The 19,911-nt window shown below is 39.7% G+C and overlaps 1 long non-coding RNA gene across 1 annotated transcript; it reads right to left on the bottom strand.

Moving 5' to 3' along the window:
- Window positions 1–258: 258 nt before the first annotated feature.
- LOC107591346 (uncharacterized) lies at window positions 259–19,473 on the bottom strand. The gene is made up of 3 exons (XR_001609868.1): window positions 19,327–19,473; window positions 16,832–16,931; window positions 259–406 (listed from the first exon to the last, which is right to left on the bottom strand). It is a non-coding gene; the product is annotated as an uncharacterized lncRNA (long non-coding RNA).
- Between the last annotated feature and the right edge of the window lie 438 nt (window positions 19,474–19,911).

Raw genomic sequence — 19,911 nt, 5'->3', positions numbered from 1 at the left:
TCGGTTAGTGAATGAGATCCACTGTGGGAGGAAAAAGGATCTAATAAAGAGAAGAGCACACAACTCCAACACAGACAAACTAACTGTCAAACTAACTTCCAGGATTGTAGAAAGTTTTATGTAAGTAATACCACAAGCGGGACTTTAAGTTTATCATATAACCAGGCTAACACCTCCGTAATGTGTCAAATCAGTAATTGGCCAACGAGAATATAATGATACACTTCTCCCGGTCTGCATAAGAGTGAGTCATGCTGGGAGGCCCCTCCTCACCCCCGGGGCCCACATGCGTCTCTCATTCGGCGGTTTAGAGATCACTGGCGTTCCTCAGCAGAGGCTTGGCCACACGCCTGTCAGTGCCTGATGGATGGCGTGACACCCAGCCGCTACCCTGTCATCTTTGCCACTGAATGGGTAAGAGAGAGAGACAAGAGAGTGGGATGGAAGAATCTGCATTTTAAAGGAATAATTTATCTAAAAATGAAGACTCTGTCATCATTTACTCACCTTGTTGTCATTTCAAATTTAAATTGTGTTCTTTCTTACTTGGAAACAAAACTAATTTGGGATAATATGTTGACAATATTTTCAAAAAAAAAATATATTTTAAATTCCTTTAAGGGAAAGAGATAAATAGGAAAAAATTATGAGAAAGAGCGAGTGAAGCAATCGAGGAGAGACCCTTGTACTGTGACTTCAATGTGGCTGATTCGTTCTGCGGGCTAAGTTAGATTGCAGAGAGCGCGTGGGTGTCCATCAGTTTGCCTGCCTGTCAGAGCCTGGTGACAAGGCCAGGGCTGGCTGAACAACACAAGGAAAGAAAAGACGAGCAAAAGAGAAACACTTTTATGAATCTTCATGGAAATTAACCTTTGGGGGAGGGTCTGGACTATTTCCCCCATCCGGCCTCCCTGTCACAGTGTAACCCTCATGGTTAACATGCAGCTGATCACAAAGTCCAGCCAATCAAAATCAAGAGGCAAAAGAACCATGTTCATGCATCTTGTATGAACCAGCAGCTTGATTTTCTCACATGAAACCCAACAATTGTCAATTCACCACATCTGCAATCACACATGCAATAGATTTCAGACTCTTTAGCTGTGTTCACTCGTTCACTAATCCCTATATAGTTCATGGCAGTTGAGTGCACTATATCAGAAAGGAGTGAATGAAATAAGTGAACAGATTTGGACGGTGACGTATACACTGCGCGTGAGACTTGGAGCTGTTGCAAAAACATCATCACATATGTACTTTTATATTACATGTACCTTATTTTAGAAAATAATATTAATAGCAATAACACTCAAAATGACTTTATATTGTAATTATAAATACCTCCGTGTCAGCTTTGTGGTTTCTTCGATGGTATATTATTAATTTGTTTTCTAATGCATTTATGTTCATAATCATGAAATACTATTAAAATACTGAGAACATAAACACACATTAACACGTTCATAATTTCATGTATTTATTATTTTAGTATCTTGACACTCTCCCGAGCAGAGTTTTGAGCTCAAATAAGATAATGGTTGTAGAGCGCCCTCAGGCGAACGTTAATTTTACATCAGAATGAATAGGCTACCTACTGTGATTAACGAACATTAACGAACATTTATCCATCAAATTATCATTATTTTTGTAAGTTAACAACGATGCCACCTCAGTAAATTAGTAAAATATTAAACTGAGTTATTGCCTACATAACATATTATAATATAAATAATGTATGAAATAAACGTTAAAGCAGAAATAATAAAGATGTAAATGGCATCTCTCATTCAAACTCGCTCGCTCCCGCTTTCGCTTCCAGCTTGTTGGTTCTCCACATTGGATTGTGGGAAATAGTGCTTCAGCGAGTGTACATCGGTTGTACACTCGAAATCAGAATGCATTGTGGGTAAAAAGTAGTGGACGAATGTACAGACAGACATGTTAATCTATATTCTATGTGACAATCAGAACAAGCCTCTAAATAATAAAAGTATAGCGTATCTGCTAAAAATTACATATAAATCTGTTTTTACAGATGCAAATATGTTAGAAACAACACATCGCAATACAAATGCCAACTTGTATCAGATGCACACTTTCTTAAATCTATGCGTTACATCGTTAACTTTTATACTGATGCGAATCGGTGAATCTTACTATCCCTACTATCTACTAATCACATGACAATAAGGAGAAAGCTATAAAACAAACTAGTGAGTAGATGAGTTCGGCAAGATGGCAACAACCTATGTAGCCTCATTTAGCCACTTTGTTAGCAACTACATTTTTCAAGACATAGAGAGTAAAAACATTTTTTTAATGTTTATGTAACATTTTCAAAATCAGGAGTGAAGTATAACTAATTTATTTGTATTTTTTTTATGTTTTAGAATAAAACATGAAAATAACTTGAGTAATTCGGACAGCACTATAAAATGGCTGACACCCGATATAGTGCACTATATAGTGGATAGGGAGCAGTTTCGGACACAGATTTTGTCTGGAAAACCCTGTGATGTCACTGATCTTTGTACAACTGCGCTGGAAATATAATAACTGTTCCAGTAATCTGACGACTAATTCTAACGATTGGAGAAACTCTTTCATTTTAGCATCTGTGTTCAATTTGATGACATTTCTGTCTGCGACATACTGTAGATAATCATGATTTTACTTAACTTCACAGACTTACTATTAAACGGCACGTAAGCCTGTGAGTAATCGTGTCAGCTCCTTCAGAACTTGTGAAGTGATTGACTAGAACTCTTTGACAGCAGACGTCTGAGCTTACTAGCCTTGTATATGCTCCAACAGTTAATCTTACAGCTTTGTTCACTCTTATCATTTATATAGACCTTTTTTCTGACAACTTCTTAAACTGGCAAATTGCTGCAGCGGCATCTGGTACTGTAAAGTTATTCTGATGCAACTTCACAAAACAAGTGATTATGGAAAAAATACAAAAGGAAACAAAGTACTCATTGAAAAAAAAAAACAAGCACTTGAACAAAACACTTAAATTGAGAAATCAAAGAAACATAAAATTTTTCCAAAAAAATGTGTTTCTTTTATCTGTCAACAAATAAGAAAGCTGGAATAAATCAGATGGTATACTATCTACTAAGGATGTGCATCTCCATAACTGAGGCCGATGCATAGCCAACAATACGATACATTAAAGATACATATGCATGTAAGCAGCTACCGATGCGATGCGATGCGATGCGATGCGATACAATTAACCCCTATTACGATGTAGTGTGATCCCAATTTGATTCGATTCAACACAATGTGATTCAATGCAATACAATGCAATGGGGGGAAAAAATGATGCTATGTAATACAGTATGGTACAGATAGTCTGCTTTTATTCCTTTGCTACAGACAGACATGTTAATCTATATTCTATGTGACAATCAGAACAAGCCTCTAAATAATAAAAGTATAGCGTATCTGCTAAAAATTACATATAAATATGTTTTTACAGATGCAAATATGTTAGAAACAACACATCGCAATACAAATGCCAACTTGTATCAGATGCACACTTTCTTAAATCTATGCGTTACATCGTTAACTTTTATACTGATGCGAATCGGTGAATCTTACTATCCCTACTATCTACTAATCACATGACAATAAGGAGAAAGCTATAAAACAAACTAGTGAGTAGATGAGTTCGGCAAGATGGCAACAACCTATGTAGCCTCATTTAGCCACTTTGTTAGCAACTACATTTTTCAAGACATAGAGAGTAAAAACATTTTTTTAATGTTTATGTAACATTTTCAAAATCAGGAGTGAAGTATAACTAATTTATTTGTATTTTTTTTATGTTTTAGAATAAAACATGAAAATAACTTGAGCCTGTGTTAACCACAGACCTTATTCCAGGCATTTAACTAAAAACCCATAATAAGAAAAAACTCACATCAAGATGATGGCACCAGAAGATGCAAAGACATTTCCAGGTTTTTGGGCTCATTCCTGCAGCACTCTCTAAATGAGCCTTTTTACTCTTTTAGCTCTGATAAAAGCCCATGTGCCGAAACGCATTAGCAAACACAAGACAGCCTCGAGTTCAATTTTTTGATTCTTTGATTTCTCGATTCTACAAGTGTTTCTGGTTTTGTGTCCAATAAGCACTTCACAGTGGCATCTCGGCAATTCCAAAAATCTAAATGGAAACATGCTGTTACATTTAACCTGTACCTGTGAAAGCTTCTAGTGAATTTGAAATAGTTTTGCATCAGGATGCTATCAGACATCGTACCCAACACAATGCTAAAAATATTAATCATACAGAGTAAAAAAAAATGTCAAAGTCAAATAATCATCATGTACTGCAGAGGTCCAACAACATGCTGATGAGGTCCAGAAATGCATTGATAATTTCGGTTTCTAAACGTTTCATGAATTTTGATGGTTTCATGCTGCTGGCAGCCAAAGATTCACAGCACAAAACATATTTAGTGTCCGTTTTACTAACAGTTTGCGCCAGTGCAAACTGTCATTTGGCATTAAAATTGTACTCTCAGGTTTTACTAAAGATGCACAGTGACGAATTAGTGCTGAAAAGGTGTGGACACAGTTATTTTTGTCCTTATTGAATATGCATTTGTAGAAGTTTCCCTTTCAGACGCAAAATTTATGGGAGGTAGTGTGATCCCAATTTGATTCGATTCAACACAATGTGATTCAATGCAATACAATGCAATGGGGGGAAAAAATGATGCTATGTAATACAGTATGGTACAGATAGTCTGCTTTTATTCCTTTGCTACAGACAGACATGTTAATCTATATTCTATGTGACAATCAGAACAAGCCTCTAAATAATAAAAGTATAGCGTATCTGCTAAAAATTACATATAAATATGTTTTTACAGATGCAAATATGTTAGAAACAACACATCGCAATACAAATGCCAACTTGTATCAGATGCACACTTTCTTAAATCTATGCGTTACATCGTTAACTTTTATACTGATGCGAATCGGTGAATCTTACTATCCCTACTATCTACTAATCACATGACAATAAGGAGAAAGCTATAAAACAAACTAGTGAGTAGATGAGTTCGGCAAGATGGCAACAATGAATCACGCAACGTGTTTTACTAACGTTTGCGCTCGTCAAATTACTGGCATTTGCGACATTATTAAACACCCAAAAATCATGTCTTAAACTATTTCGTGCTTGAAATGGCTGCAATTATTGTTGTACCATAGAAAACAGAGAGCGCATGGTAGAAGGGAGAGGATTTTTTCCACATATATTAATTTATTTGGAATGCCAGAAGAACACATTATCCAAACATATCGTTTGCCAAGCCATGTTATTTTTAATTTGCTTCAGGAAATAAAAGACGACTTGGAACCCTCAACTATGAGTGATGCAAAACCAGGTCTATCAAAACTTCTAGCAAACCTTCATTTTTTTGGCCTCTGGTTCTTTTCAACGTACTGTGGCTTCTTAATTTCTTTATTCTTTACTTGCGAATACGCTAATTTGCGCTGCGCTTGGTATATTGCGTTGGTCAATATGTAAACGAGATGTTGCGTTTGTGTTCTTTAATTTGCACATTGTTAGTAAATCACCCGCAGAAATTTCCCCTCCCATCCGCGCTGTTTTGGATACAAGTGTTTCTGGTTTTGTGTCCAATAAGCACTTCACAGTGGCATCTCGGCAATTCCAAAAATCTAAATGGAAACATGCTGTTACATTTAACCTGTACCTGTGAAAGCTTCTAGTGAATTTGAAATAGTTTTGCATCAGGATGCTATCAGACATCGTACCCAACACAATGCTAAAAATATTAATCATACAGAGTAAAAAAAAATGTCAAAGTCAAATAATCATCATGTACTGCAGAGGTCCAACAACATGCTGATGAGGTCCAGAAATGCATTGATAATTTCGGTTTCTAAACGTTTCATGAATTTTGATGGTTTCATGCTGCTGGCAGCCAAAGATTCACAGCACAAAACATATTTAGTGTCCGTTTTACTAACAGTTTGCGCCAGTGCAAACTGTCATTTGGCATTAAAATTGTACTCTCAGGTTTTACTAAAGATGCACAGTGACGAATTAGTGCTGAAAAGGTGTGGACACAGTTATTTTTGTCCTTATTGAATATGCATTTGTAGAAGTTTCCCTTTCAGACGCAAAATTTATGGGAGGAGAGTATTTAAATGAATCACGCAACGTGTTTTACTAACGTTTGCGCTCGTCAAATTACTGGCATTTGCGACATTATTAAACACCCAAAAATCATGTCTTAAACTATTTCGTGCTTGAAATGGCTGCAATTATTGTTGTACCATAGAAAACAGAGAGCGCATGGTAGAAGGGAGAGGATTTTTTCCACATATATTAATTTATTTGGAATGCCAGAAGAACACATTATCCAAACATATCGTTTGCCAAGCCATGTTATTTTTAATTTGCTTCAGGAAATAAAAGACGACTTGGAACCCTCAACTATGAGTGATGCAAAACCAGGTCTATCAAAACTTCTAGCAAACCTTCATTTTTTTGGCCTCTGGTTCTTTTCAACGTACTGTGGCTTCTTAATTTCTTTATTCTTTACTTGCGAATACGCTAATTTGCGCTGCGCTTGGTATATTGCGTTGGTCAATATGTAAACGAGATGTTGCGTCTGTGTTCTTTAATTTGCACATTGTTAGTAAATCACCCGCAGAAATTTCCCCTCCCATCCGCGCTGTTTTGGAATTGCGCTCTCACGCTAATTTGCCCTGTTTAGTAAAACTGGCCCATAATCGAGTGTTTATCGTCATTGCAAATGAATCTGTATTTACCATAATCTGAGTTATATTTTTGTTCATGTTTTGTTTATGGAGTGTCACATAACCTGTCCATATTGACATCTGACATCTGGCATTGACAGATTAATTTGTAACACAATGTAATAGAGTCTGATTGGTTAACCGCTGATATTAACAATATCTTAAATGGGAAGCATTTTACCTTCTTTCTGAAAGAGAAGATGAAAGGTAAGTACATTTTCTTATGGTATTGTAACCGTGATTGTTTTTATGGTTATTTGCATTTTACTGGTTGCATTTTGCTTCCTGTTTATAACCCTGGAACACCAACCACCAGTTGAGAAACACCAATTTATATAGCCCACATGGCAAATTAGTTTGACTCCATGTTTTTTTTTGCCAGCATATTTTTTTTCTCACACATGGATGAGTCACCTCAACACATGTCACTCACAGAATGGGACCAATTCTGTGCATTTGATTACCTGGGCTATTGGAAGAGGTCTCAACATTATTTTTGCCACTAAGTGTGTTTATTTTTGTTCCCACTATTTGCAGGGATCAATCGGAAAAAACGACCACCCCGTGAGCCGGTCTGATAGCACTTATAAGGCTCTAGATAAGATCTAGTTTCCTTAAACACTTAAGCGTTATGAATTGATATTCTGCATGTGTCTAAATCATTCACAAAGATAAACAAACGCCTCTGCTGAACTCTTTAAGGGATGCAGAGCCTCGTCTTAGGTCACAGTCATCTATTACCTCATCGATCTGTTGACTCAAATAGACACGTTCACTGCGTTTGAATCTGATTGTGAAGCTGGTGTGATTGTTCAAATTAAAGCTCCAAGATGTCCAGATGATGCAGTGGTTTATCTTAAATGTTACTGCTTTGTGTTAAGTGATAATCAAATGTAATTACTGTGCACTTTACAGAAGTGTTGGTATAAGATGATTGTGTGATGCTAATTGTAACTCTCATGGTAAAATACTGTTCTCCCGTACTAACACTGGTTATTCAGTAGAGAACAACCGATACCAATAGCTATCTAGTTTGGACCACACTGGCAGATACCAACTAATCAACCGATAGTTTTTTTTTTAATGGATACGTAATGAAAACTAAAATAGTGCTTTACTACTAAAAAACAGCACTGAACCATACCTGATACACTGAACCTTTGTAAATGAATAAAAATATTAATAATAATGATAATATTGTATATTATATCATTAAACTTAGTTCATAGTTTATTATCGGAGCCGATTAATCGGCAAAACCGATCAATCGGTCGACCTCTATTATTCAGCTTACACAATTGTTGATGTGTGAGTGTCTTCCTAATTAATTCCTAATGTCACCCAATGTGGCTGCAAAAAATGCGTCTAGGGCTCACAGTGAAAATATAATTCAGGGCTCTGCATATCGGTGCATGCATTTACATATACAATCTTACACTGGCAACCTAACACCATATAAATGCTTTGACAGTTTTCTTAATTTTATCATTACAAACTGAACAAAAGAGGAAGATTTTTGCCTATTACCCAGATTTTGGTATGACTATGTGCATGTGTTTTGAAGTCAAAACTGAAATCTATCATTTTGAATAACTACTACTCTAAACACTCAAGAAAACAATGCCAATGTTAGACTCTTCAACATAAAACCAATAAAAAAATATTTAAATTAAATACACAAATGTGCGGCTCATACAAGCAATGGCATTTCATCTTTTTTCCGATGAGATACCATTCACACATCAGTATTAGGGAACACTATTCACTAATTGCTTACCATGCATATTACTAGCATTTTGGCTGTTTATTAGTATTTATAAAGCACATATTAATGTCTTAATCTGCACCCCATTCTAGATCCCTTAACCCTACCCAATACCTAAACATAACTACTAAAAACTACCTTACTTACTATCAATAGGCAGCAAATCAGGAGTTTACTGAGTGAAAACTCTTAGGCTACGTTTACACTAGTGCGTTTCATTTTAAAATGCATAACTTTTGCTACGGTTATGCCTGTCTTTTACACTACTCCGGCATTTTTGACCCTTGAAAACAGAGCCTTTTGAAAATGCTGCAGGCCCTGTTTTAGTTTGAAAACTCCGGGTTTGCGTTTCAGTGTAAACGGACCAAAACGGAGACTTTTGAAAACGATGGTGTGGCTGCCCACATTCACTCTGCGTATCCTTGATGACCGTGTAAACAATAGCATCATGCTCATTGTTGTACCCATAGATATGTATTGATAGATTTCCTATTCGACCGCACCAAGCAAGTAGACGCATCCTCCATCTAAATATTAGGACATCTACCTATACATATCTATGGTTGTACCTGCATGAATGGTCATGTTTCTGAAACGCAGTGAAAACGCCAGTGTAGACAAGGATCATTTTCATTTTAAAATGCCATTTTAGAGTGAAAAAGCATTAGTGTAAACAGGGCCTTCGTTAATAGTTAATGTGTTCCCTAATCTAAAGTGTACTATACCAACAAACTCGTAAACTCTTGTGATATTTTTTTCATAATAGTTACTATAGTACTTCAGTTAATATAGCGTGCAATTGAAACTGCAGAGCCGCAGTGATGATTAATGGAAAAGAAGGCAGGGTATCAATCACAGGATGTGGCGCAACTGTCCATTTAGCACGTTTACATAGAAAAACAAATAAAAGCAGTGGAGATTACTGTAAACAGCTCTGACAGAGTTTTATGATTGGTCCAAAGCAGACTTCATACATCACCGCGTTCTGTCCTCGTACATGCTCATACACTCTAAAAAATACTGGGTTAAAAACAACCCAACTTCGGTTATTTGGCAACCCAGCGCTGGGTAAATATTGGACGGAACACATGCAGGGTTATGATGATCCAGCTGGTTGGGTTAAATGTTTTTACCCACCATGCTGGGTTGTTTAATTTATCATCTATTGTTTAAAAATTATTATACTGCTGGCTTAAAATGGGCTGGAAATTAAAAAGCACACACAGAATTACTATAGGCAACAGCAATAATCAAAAGATGAACATTTATTATTAAGCAAGAACACCCATGGACAAAATATAAGACAAATTGAATTTATTTGGGTGAATACAGCATAGTTTACAATATTACATACATTTAAACTAGTTTAACAAGCACTTTAAAAATAAAAAAGGCACATTTAAAAGTAGCATTTTAATTTAAGTATATTCAACCGTTCTCTGTAATGGCTTTTTAGCAAAATAGTGCTAATTCTCGTGCCGGTGTGTCGCCGAAATCTGAGCCGGTGAAGGGCTGCTGTTCATCGGGAAAACTGCGAACTTTAGACAGCGGCCTCATGTTTCACTCGTAGCTGAGAGATGGTGTGACTGACTCCAAAGTCTACCCAAAAACAAACAGTACTGAAATTAGAGAACATATTTTAACATCAAATTAACTTACACTCAGTATTATAACAAATAAAATCAATTTATGTTGTTATGCAAGGCAAAGGCGTTTCCAGCGCGAAACGACCGCTGCTGACGTAGCTGACATTTCGTCCTTATGTTGCGTTGTGTAAAATAATATAATTTACACCACATTAAAGATTTTATAAATGAAATATAATGTATACAAACCTTTATTTCCCGGAAAGAGTGCACCAAATCGGTGGCGGCGGTGCTGAGAACTGCTCTCTCCTGTGGACTTAAAAAGCCCGTGCTCTCAGCAGCTGCGTTATTGAGAAGCTTCACCGGAGACAAGCTCAACCCAGCGGTTAGGTAGAAAAAATTAACCCAGCGTTAAAATGACCCTGCACCTGGGCAAACATATAAAAAAAATAACCCAATAAAATGACCCAACAAGCTGAACCCAGCATTTAGGTAAAAAAATAATAATAACCCAGCACCTGGGTAAAAATATTAAAAACAACCCAATAAAATGACCCTACAGGCTGATCCCAGCATTCGGGTTAAAAAAAATAACCCAGCATTTTTTAGAGTGTACCAATAATCCTGTTCTTTGTTCACACACAGTATGACACTGGTATATTACTGATAATGTTACAACCAAAAAATTATTTACCAGTATTTTTCAAAAGGTTTGAAAACTGTCCACACATAATCTCTTAATGATTATTTACCAGTAAAGGCTATACATGTGAAAGTTAAAACAGTAATATTTTACATACAGTCATGTGAAAAAGCTATTGAATTCCATGGTTTTCTGTATCAGGACATAAAAAATGTCTGGTCCTCAGCAAATTAAAATTGGGAAAATAAAACTTTAGATGAACAACAACACATGACATATCACACTGTGCCATTATTTATTTAAAAAACAAAGCCAAAATGGAAAAGCCATGTATGTGTAACACCCCTGTGGACTGTTTGTTGTGGTTTCTTCCCCTTGTGTTGGTTTAGCCCGTCTAATTATTAGTTAATCACCTCATTGTGCTCACCTGTCGGTCCCTCGTTAACTGCCCTATATCTGTTCCTGTCTCTTGTGTTCTAGTTTGTCAGTTATTGTGAATGTTACCCTGAGTGTGTGCCTGTCTCTGCCTTGTTGTTGCTACATTAAAGATCCTTATTTTGTATCCTTGTCGTCCTCGTCATCCTGCCTGCCTCCACACACCTGGACCGTGACAGAATAAGCGACCACTAAAGTAGAGTATAGCGGCGTCTTTCCCCTCGTTTGTTTTTTCCAGTTTTTATTTAGTTTTTTGATGGATTCCAAATCCTCCAGCTGGAGCAGAAGGAACACTCTCTTGAGGACCACACCAACAACTTTCTGTCCCTGGCCTACCTCACGCACTACCCGGACAACTGCCTCTGCACGTTCTACCGGGTTGGACTTAACGCCACCACACGAGCGCAGTTGCCCAGGGAAGGTCCTCGAGAGAGCACCATCTCCTCACGGTACGGAGCATAAGCCTGAGCCCACCGATGACGGAGAGCCATTTCCCGCCGCGATCCGGAGCCGGAGCGAAGCCCAGCGGCTAAGAAGAGGATCGCCGCAGAGGTTGAGCCCAACACGTCAAACCAGGTGCGAGAGCCGGCGACAGTGCCCACCACGAGGGAGCAAGCCGTGGATGGTTTGAGCGCGGAGAAGAGCTCCTCCCCCTGCATCATGGCTGAGGGTGAGCAGAATATGGAGGGCGGTCAGTGCCAAAACGAGGAGGAGAGGCTTCGGGATCCCCAGTCCAGCCCAGGAAGGGCTCCTGATCCCTAGTCCAGCCCAGGAGGGGCTCCTGATCCCCAGTCCAGCCCAGGAGGGGCTCCTGATCCCCAGTCCAGCCCAGGAGGGGCTCCTGATCCCCAGTCCAGCCCAGGAGGGGCTCCTGATCCCCAGTCCAGCCCAGGAGGGGCTCCTGATCCCCAGTCCAGCCCAGGAGGGGCTCCTGATCCCCAGTCCAGCCCAGGAGGGGCTCCTGATCCCCAGTCCAGCCCAGGAGGGGCTCCTGATCCCCAGTCCAGCCCAGGAGGGGCTCCTGATCCCCAGTCCAGCCCAGGAGGGGCTCCTGATCCCCAGTTCTGCCCAGGAAGGGCTCCAGCCCAAGAGCTCTCTCCAGTGCCCGCTCCTCAAAAATTCCCGCCCTCCCACCCGCTCCGGCCTCCTCCGGCATCACCATGGTCGGCATCTCCCTTGCCTCTGCCTCCAGCCTCCGAGGCCCGGACTCTGCCTCGGTCCGTGTTGGCTCTCCGTCTCCGCCTCGGGCTCCTCCTCCACCGTGGGCCGCTATTATAGCTGTGGCCAAGGTCCCACCTGGCTCCTCCTGCTCCGGTTCCCTCCTGTCGTCTCCCTGGCTCCTGCCTCCATCGTCACCTCCCTGGACTCCCTGTTAACCGTCCTCCTCCTGGAAGTCTGTCCTCCGCCGAAACCTCCACCTGTCTGCTCTGCCTGCCAGCCCTTTGCCTTCCCCGTCACCATCTCACACCCACTACCTTGTCCCCCTCCGCCCCTCCCTCTGTTTCTATGGTGCGAGGACGCACCTTCCGGGAGGGGGGAGTAATGTAACACCCCTGTGGACTGTTTGTTGTGGTTTCTTCCCCTTGTGTTGGTTTAGCCCATCTAATTATTAGTTAATCACCTCATTGTGCTCATCTGTCGGTCCCTCGTTAACTGCCCTATATCTGTTCGTGTTCTAGTTTGTCGGTTATTGTGAATGTTACCCCGAGTGTGTGCCTGTCTCTGCCTTGTTGTCGCTACATTAAATATCCTTATTTTGTATCCTTGTCGTCCTCGTCATCCTGCCTGCCTCCACACACCTGGACCGTGACAGTATGACAAAGTTAGGACACCGACACCCTATGATTCAGTTGCCTGTAGATCTCCTTTTAGCAGCAATAACTTGAAGTAATAATTTTCTGTATGACTTTATCAGTTTCTCACATTGTTCTGGAGGAATTTTGGCCCACTCTTATTTACCACGTTGCTCCAGTTTACTGAGGCTTGTGGGCATTTGTTTATGCACAGCTCTTGCCACAGCATTTCAGTCAGGATGAGCTCTGGAATTTGACTGGCTATTGCAACACCTTGATTCTTTTCTTTTCAGCCGTTCCGTTGTAGATTTGCTGGTGTGCTTGGGATTATTGTCCTGTTGCATTACCCAATCTTGGCCAAGCTTTAGCTGTAAGACGGATGGCCTCACATTTGACTCTAGAATACTTTGAATAGCATATAGAGGAGTTCACGGTTGACTCAGTGACTGTGAAGTTCCCAGGCCCTGTTGCTATATAAGCCCAAAATCATAATCCCACTTTTGGTATGAGGTGTTTTGCTGATATTCTCTTCAGGCTCTTTGAAGCAAAAGACCTCGAGACGGGAATCAAACTCAGGAAGCTGTGAGCACAGTTGCGCTGTGTGTCGGCGCACTAACCACGAGGCTATTGGCACCAACGCTCTTTAGGTTTTCACCAAATGTGGCACTGTGCATTATGGCCAAACATATCCGCTCTGGTCTCATCTGTTCAGGACATTGTTCTAGAAGTCTTATGGTTTGTTAAGATGAAACTTTGCAAACCTAAGCCATGCTGCCATGTTTTTTTTTTTTTTTTTTCTTTTCAGCCGTTCTGTTGTAGATTTGCTGGTGTGCTTGGGATTATTGTCCTGTTGCATTACCCAATCTTGGCCAAGCTTTAGCTGTAAGACGGATGGCCTCACATTTGACTCTAGAATACTTTGAATAGCATATAGAGGAGTTCACGGTTGACTCAGTGACTGTGAAGTTCCCAGGCCCTGTGGCTATATAAGCCCAAAATCATAATCCCACTTTTGGTATGAGGTGTTTTGCTGATATTCTCTTCAGGCTCTTTGAGGCAAAAGACCTCGAGACGGGAATCAAACTCAGGAAGCTGTGAGCACAGTTGCGCTGTGTGTCGGCGCACTAACCACGAGGCTATTGGCACCAACGCTCTTTAGGTTTTCACCAAATGTGGCACTGTGCATTATGGCCAAACATATCCGCTCTGGTCTCATCTGTTCAGGACATTGTTCTAGAAGTCTTATGGTTTGTTAAGATGAAACTTTGCAAACCTAAGCCATGCTGCCATGTTTTTTTTTTTTTTTTTTTTTTTTTTTTTAGAAATTAGAGGCTTTCCTCTGGCATCCCTTCCAAACATGCCATACTTGTCCCATATTTTTCTAATTGCACTGTAATGAACTTTATTTAACATGTTAACTGAGGCCTGTAGAGTTTGCGGTGAAGTTCTTGGGTTATTTGCCATTTCTCTGAGCATTACACAGTCTAATCTTGGGGTGAATTTACTGGGACGTCCACTCCTGGGAGGATTGGTGTCTGTTTTGAATGTCTTCCACTTGTGAATAAGCTTCCTCACTGTAGAATGATGGACTTCATTGTTTTGGAAATGGCCAGATTACTGATGGCAGCAACAATCGCTTCTCTAAGGCTGATGATACACTGGGCAACTTTTTGAGCAATGTTGCTGGGCAACTTTGGGAAATGTTGCTGTCAATGGGCAACAAGGTGAGACACAGGGCCCACGACCGATCTAAAATATCCAGATAGAAATATCCATTCGCAATGGAAAAATGCCCAAGCAAAATTGCTCAAAAAGTTTCCCCGTGTATCATCAGCCTAAGATCATTGCTGATGTCTTACCTCATTGACATTGTGTTAACACACACCTGAAGGCATAAAAAGGCAAACTTACTATTGAAAAATGCCTGTAGAAAATGTATCTTGTAGACTACATTATATATGTCTCTTGACAACAATCCCTTGAGAAGATAATGGAGTTATCTGTTTCTTATGTATTATGACCAGTGTTGGGGGGTAACGCGTTACAAGTAACGTGTGTTACGTAATATTACTTTTCTGAAGTAACTAGTAAAGTAACACATTACTTTATAAATTTACACATGAATATTCGAGTTACTTTTTTTAAAAAGTAACGCGAGTTACTTTTTTCAGTTTAACTAATTTGCTTTAAAAAGAAATGTAATTACTTAATTAAAATGAATGTAATCACATAGAATCACGCACTCAATGCGTGCGCGGGAACAGACATAGTCAGAAACGGAGATGGCTGGTCAGAGCTTTACATTTCTGAGATGGAAGTATTCTAATTATTTTGAACTCGTCGAAGAAAGGGAGAAGGGGATTGTCGTTAAGTGTAGATTGTGTAGGTGAAAAACTCTTGTCAACTGCAAAAAAAACTTCAAATTTAAAAAAACATCTGCAAAGCACAGCACAACAGAGTTGGACGAGAAAGAGCCGAATGATACCTGCACCCCGCCTCAAGCTAAACAACAAAAGCTTGATTTCAGTTCACCTTCACCAGGAAAAACAATTAGTTTGACTGAACTCAACAAATTGGTTGCTGCTTTTATTGTCGAGGAGATGCAGCCACTGTCCACTGTGGAGGAGCCTACATTTCGTAATATCATAAGCAAAATCTCTGTGACAGACAAAAGGACGGGGGGCGTGCTGCCCGATCGCAAAACCTTTACAAACTTTTTGGACAATGCATATATGGAAATGGAGACAGACCTAAAGAAAACTTTTGCCGACCTGGAATATGTTTCCACCACTGCAGATCTATGGACTGCTCAGAATAAAAGTTTTCTGGGCATTACTGTACACTGGATCGACCCTGCTAGTCTGCATCGCCAAAAAGCTGCAATCGCCTGCAGGCGATTTCGTGGGAGACACACGTACGATGCCATCGCAGCGGAGATAGAGCAAATTCACAGCTCATTTGCTCTTTGTGGTAAGATAACTGCCACTGTCACGGACAATGGCGCGAACTTTGTAAAGGCATTCAGAATGTTTCAAGCTGATGAAGATGAAGCAGAGAATAATGAAGATGAGGTCATCTTTACAGACTTGCACGAAGTCTTACGGGATGACAGTGAGACCAGCGAAAGGTATATTCTCCCTCCACATCACTGATGTGCATCCCACACCCTTAACCTTATATGCACGAACGACGTTGTTAAATTTTTGACGGCAAAGGCAGATTGCAAAGCAGTGTACAGGAGTGCAACTGGAAAGTGTTCAGCCTTGTGGTCAAAAGTTAGTCGACACACACCGTGAACACACACCCGGAGCAGTGGGCAGGCATTATTGCTGCGGTGCCCGGGGAGCAGTTGGGGGTTCGGTGCCTTGCTCAAGGGCACCTCAGTCGTGGTACTGAAGGTGGAAGAGAGCACACCACAACCTTTGGGTTACGAGTCCAACTCTCTAACCATTAGGCCACGACTTCCCCAGGAAGTAACGCAATATTGTAATGCATTACTTTTAAAAGTAACTTTCCCCAACACTGATTATGACATACTGTACATCAGAATGAAATGGACTATCAAATTTTGAGCAGCCCTAGAAGTCGTAGCTGGTCAGCATCGATAGATGGTGAAAGAATAGTTTCGAATTTTAGAATGCAGTACATGCCCTACATGTGACTGCCCATATTCACAAAATGACACCTACTGAGTCTGTTCAGTCATGTTGAGGCAGAAATTGCAATAAAGGCACTATTCTTAATAAACCCCAGAAAAGCTAAACAATATAAGTGAAAAGCATAGGAAAGGTCATCAAACCTTTAGTAGTTCCTGGATGTGTGCAGCACCTAACATTCTGCATAATCGTCTGAAGGATCCCGGCTTTAGAAATGAGTGGTTGAACAAGATCCCTGATCCTCTGTGAGCAGACAAAAGCACTGTTGATCATTTCAAATGCGAAAGGTAAATTTTTAAAAGCAGAGCACCAAAAAATGGACATTTAATCCTACGGGTCAGAAAAAAAAATGGTTGTTAAAAAATAAATTACTGTTCTTGCCACAAAATCTTTGAGTAGCTTTATAAGTGGCCCTTAAAGAAAAGAAAAAAGACTCTTCTAAACAAACACTAATGTAATATTTATGAGTAAGAAAGGTCAGGAAAGCTCAATAACTGTTTCCTTAATTACTTAGCATTTTGTGAAAACTCATCACTACTGTAAATTGCCATATTTCCTACCTCTCTTATTCTTATTTCAATGCTAATTATTAAAGAAAGTAAAATGAATTAATGTATAAATAAAATCACTTTTAAATAAATGCTAATAAACACAGAGGCTACCAAAAAGGTTTATTTCTGTTTAGCTTTTCAGATACGCCTCAGGTGGTTGGATACCTCTGATTTTGACTATAATTGCGTGTCATTCAGTCTGACACGTCCAGGTTCCCACAGAAGAGACAAAATTGTATTTAAAAAGGTGTATGAGTCATGACTAATGCATTTACATATTTAAAGTCTTAAAGGCAGCAAAAGGTAGGAAGACAGGGTGAAACACGGTCAAGTAAAAAAACGAATTTATGACTGCAAGAAACCTTGACTAGCATAATGGCCCGTTCAAGCACTTTGCAGGTCATGAAGATGGTTCATGTAAAGAGGCATGCCGCTGCATTTACACTGGCCTAGGTGCAATTATCTCAAATGATGATTATATGACATGAATTCCTCCATGATTTTCTCTTGATTGCTGATTTCTTTCAATGAAGAGGATGTGTGATTGGAGAACAGACTATGGCAAATCTTCTTAGACCTTCCTGTGTTTTGCTACCCAGTGATAAAAGCACTGTTTAAGGTGACCTTTAGGTTACGTGAGGTTACATTACATGCCCAGAAGCACTGCATGAACATGGTAGATTTCCAATATACCAATAAACTTTTTGCCACTAGAGTTGGGAGAAATAAAAGTGACTTTTCATGTAAATTTGTGTAAATGCAGAAATCTGAAATGCTGATCTTATGGACAGCAGGAAGCTGATGCCACGTCAGCGCTCTCACTCTGAGATTTCTGTTGCATATGGGCCCAGGTGACTCTCATCCCCTTCAATCTATGAAGGTGACCTGAGCCAGACCTCCAGTCGTTTCTTTCTCACTCTCTCTGCACACACTTAGACTTGCTAATTCTTCTTCCTTTTCAGCACTGCACCCTGTGCAGGTTCTGGGCTCTAATAGCTTCTTTTGTGCGCTGGAAATGGAGCTCAGGCTCTGGCAGATAAGTATGGGGTGGGAGGCCATTCGGCTCATCTCTCCAGCACACCTCATTGGCCAAACATGGAGGGGAGACGATCGCTAAGACACCGGCTTACAGGCAGGAGAGCATGATGGATACAGAGAATCTGTTAAGCCTTTAGTCAATAAGGCTACAAGGTATTGCGTGAAGATTCCCGTGGGTTGCTTTAGTAATGGGTGCTGATGGTTTGGAGGATTCACAAGTACGTGGGACTCACTGGTTATATATTTGATTTCTAACTGGTATGTGTGATAAAGCACCAACATTAAGATATAATGGGATGTGATGGCCAACATTGAGGAATATTACCTTTAAAAGTTACCTGCAAACTGTCAGTGCAGACAAATTTGTTGATTACCATGGGAGCAATCAAGTTTTGTTATTCCATGTTTTTTGCAGTTTTACACCCACTCTGTATATATGACTGAAAAATAAAAAAAAAACATGCAATTTATGCAAGTATGTCAAATTGTTTTAAATGTTGGTCCATGTAAAGTATTAATAATAAATATTGGGCCATTTCGGTGTGTTTCAATTCACTGTGAATTATTTCAATTAATGGACACTTTTGACAGATATGACAACAGATATATGAAATGACTAGCCTAGATGATGCAAGAGAAATGAAAGCATACAGTAAGTGGTTTACAAAAGTAAAAGTGGATTCGGACACGCCCCGAGTGCACCTGCGCCGTGCGCTTTAGACCATGCGCTTAGATCGTTCAAATAGGGCCCTAACTGTTACAGTAGCCTAGTGAAAATATTGAAAAACCAGGAAAACACACTGAAGCATAACGTTATTCATGACACATTACTAGCGATGATTTCCTTGTACAGTAAAGGAAATATATGTACAGTCTACTATGACCGTACCATTTGTATTGTGACTGTATCAAACTGTAACATGACACATTAATTTACAAACAATTATTACTATATACCTATAGTATTTACTTCGAAGAATACCATGGCACAAGTAATGTCAAGGTAGGCTACTTTTTGGCATTTTACACGTTTTAATGTACTTGTTTACCTGAGGCGACTCGTTCACAAGCTGCACGTGCAGGTGGAATTTCATAAACGCCTCTTCCATCGCCAACAAATGCTATGAAGCTTTTACAGGTTTGGTTTCAATGGATTCTAGGTGAATATTCACTTTGTCTAGCGCGCTTTGTTTCGTTTTTTCCCCATGTCTTTTAAATTCGCTCGTTAGCGTTTTAATTACTGAAAGAAGCCGCTCAAAACGATTAAAGGCGCGCGTGAGCTGTGAGAATGATTCAGACTGAATCGCGAACCGATTCAAACGACTCGTTTTGGAGTCGTTCAAAGGAATTGACACAACAGCGTGGTTCATTCGTAAATCGTTCTGATTTTTTAAATTCAGTTTTAACTGGCAATTGCTTATTTATCATGTTTGTCTTAGCCTGTATGATAGCCCACCAGTAATCTATCATAATGATTCAACTCTGTTTTATCGGTCCACCCCTTTATATACATGGAAAACATCCTCAATTAAAACATTCAAAATATAGATAGGAATAAAACTGTAAAATTTGGGTTAGCCTATGCAAGTTCTATTGATGTGGAGATTTCTGGGAGAAAAAAACAACTCATTCTG

Source organism: Sinocyclocheilus grahami, unplaced genomic scaffold (assembly GCF_001515645.1).
Source record: "Sinocyclocheilus grahami isolate Dianchi unplaced genomic scaffold, SAMN03320097.WGS_v1.1 scaffold8.1, whole genome shotgun sequence".
In the NCBI taxonomy this organism is placed as follows: Eukaryota; Metazoa; Chordata; class Actinopteri; order Cypriniformes; family Cyprinidae; genus Sinocyclocheilus; species Sinocyclocheilus grahami.
Note: the sequence above shows the minus strand (reverse complement) of the source record. Positions and strands in the feature narration are given on the sequence as shown.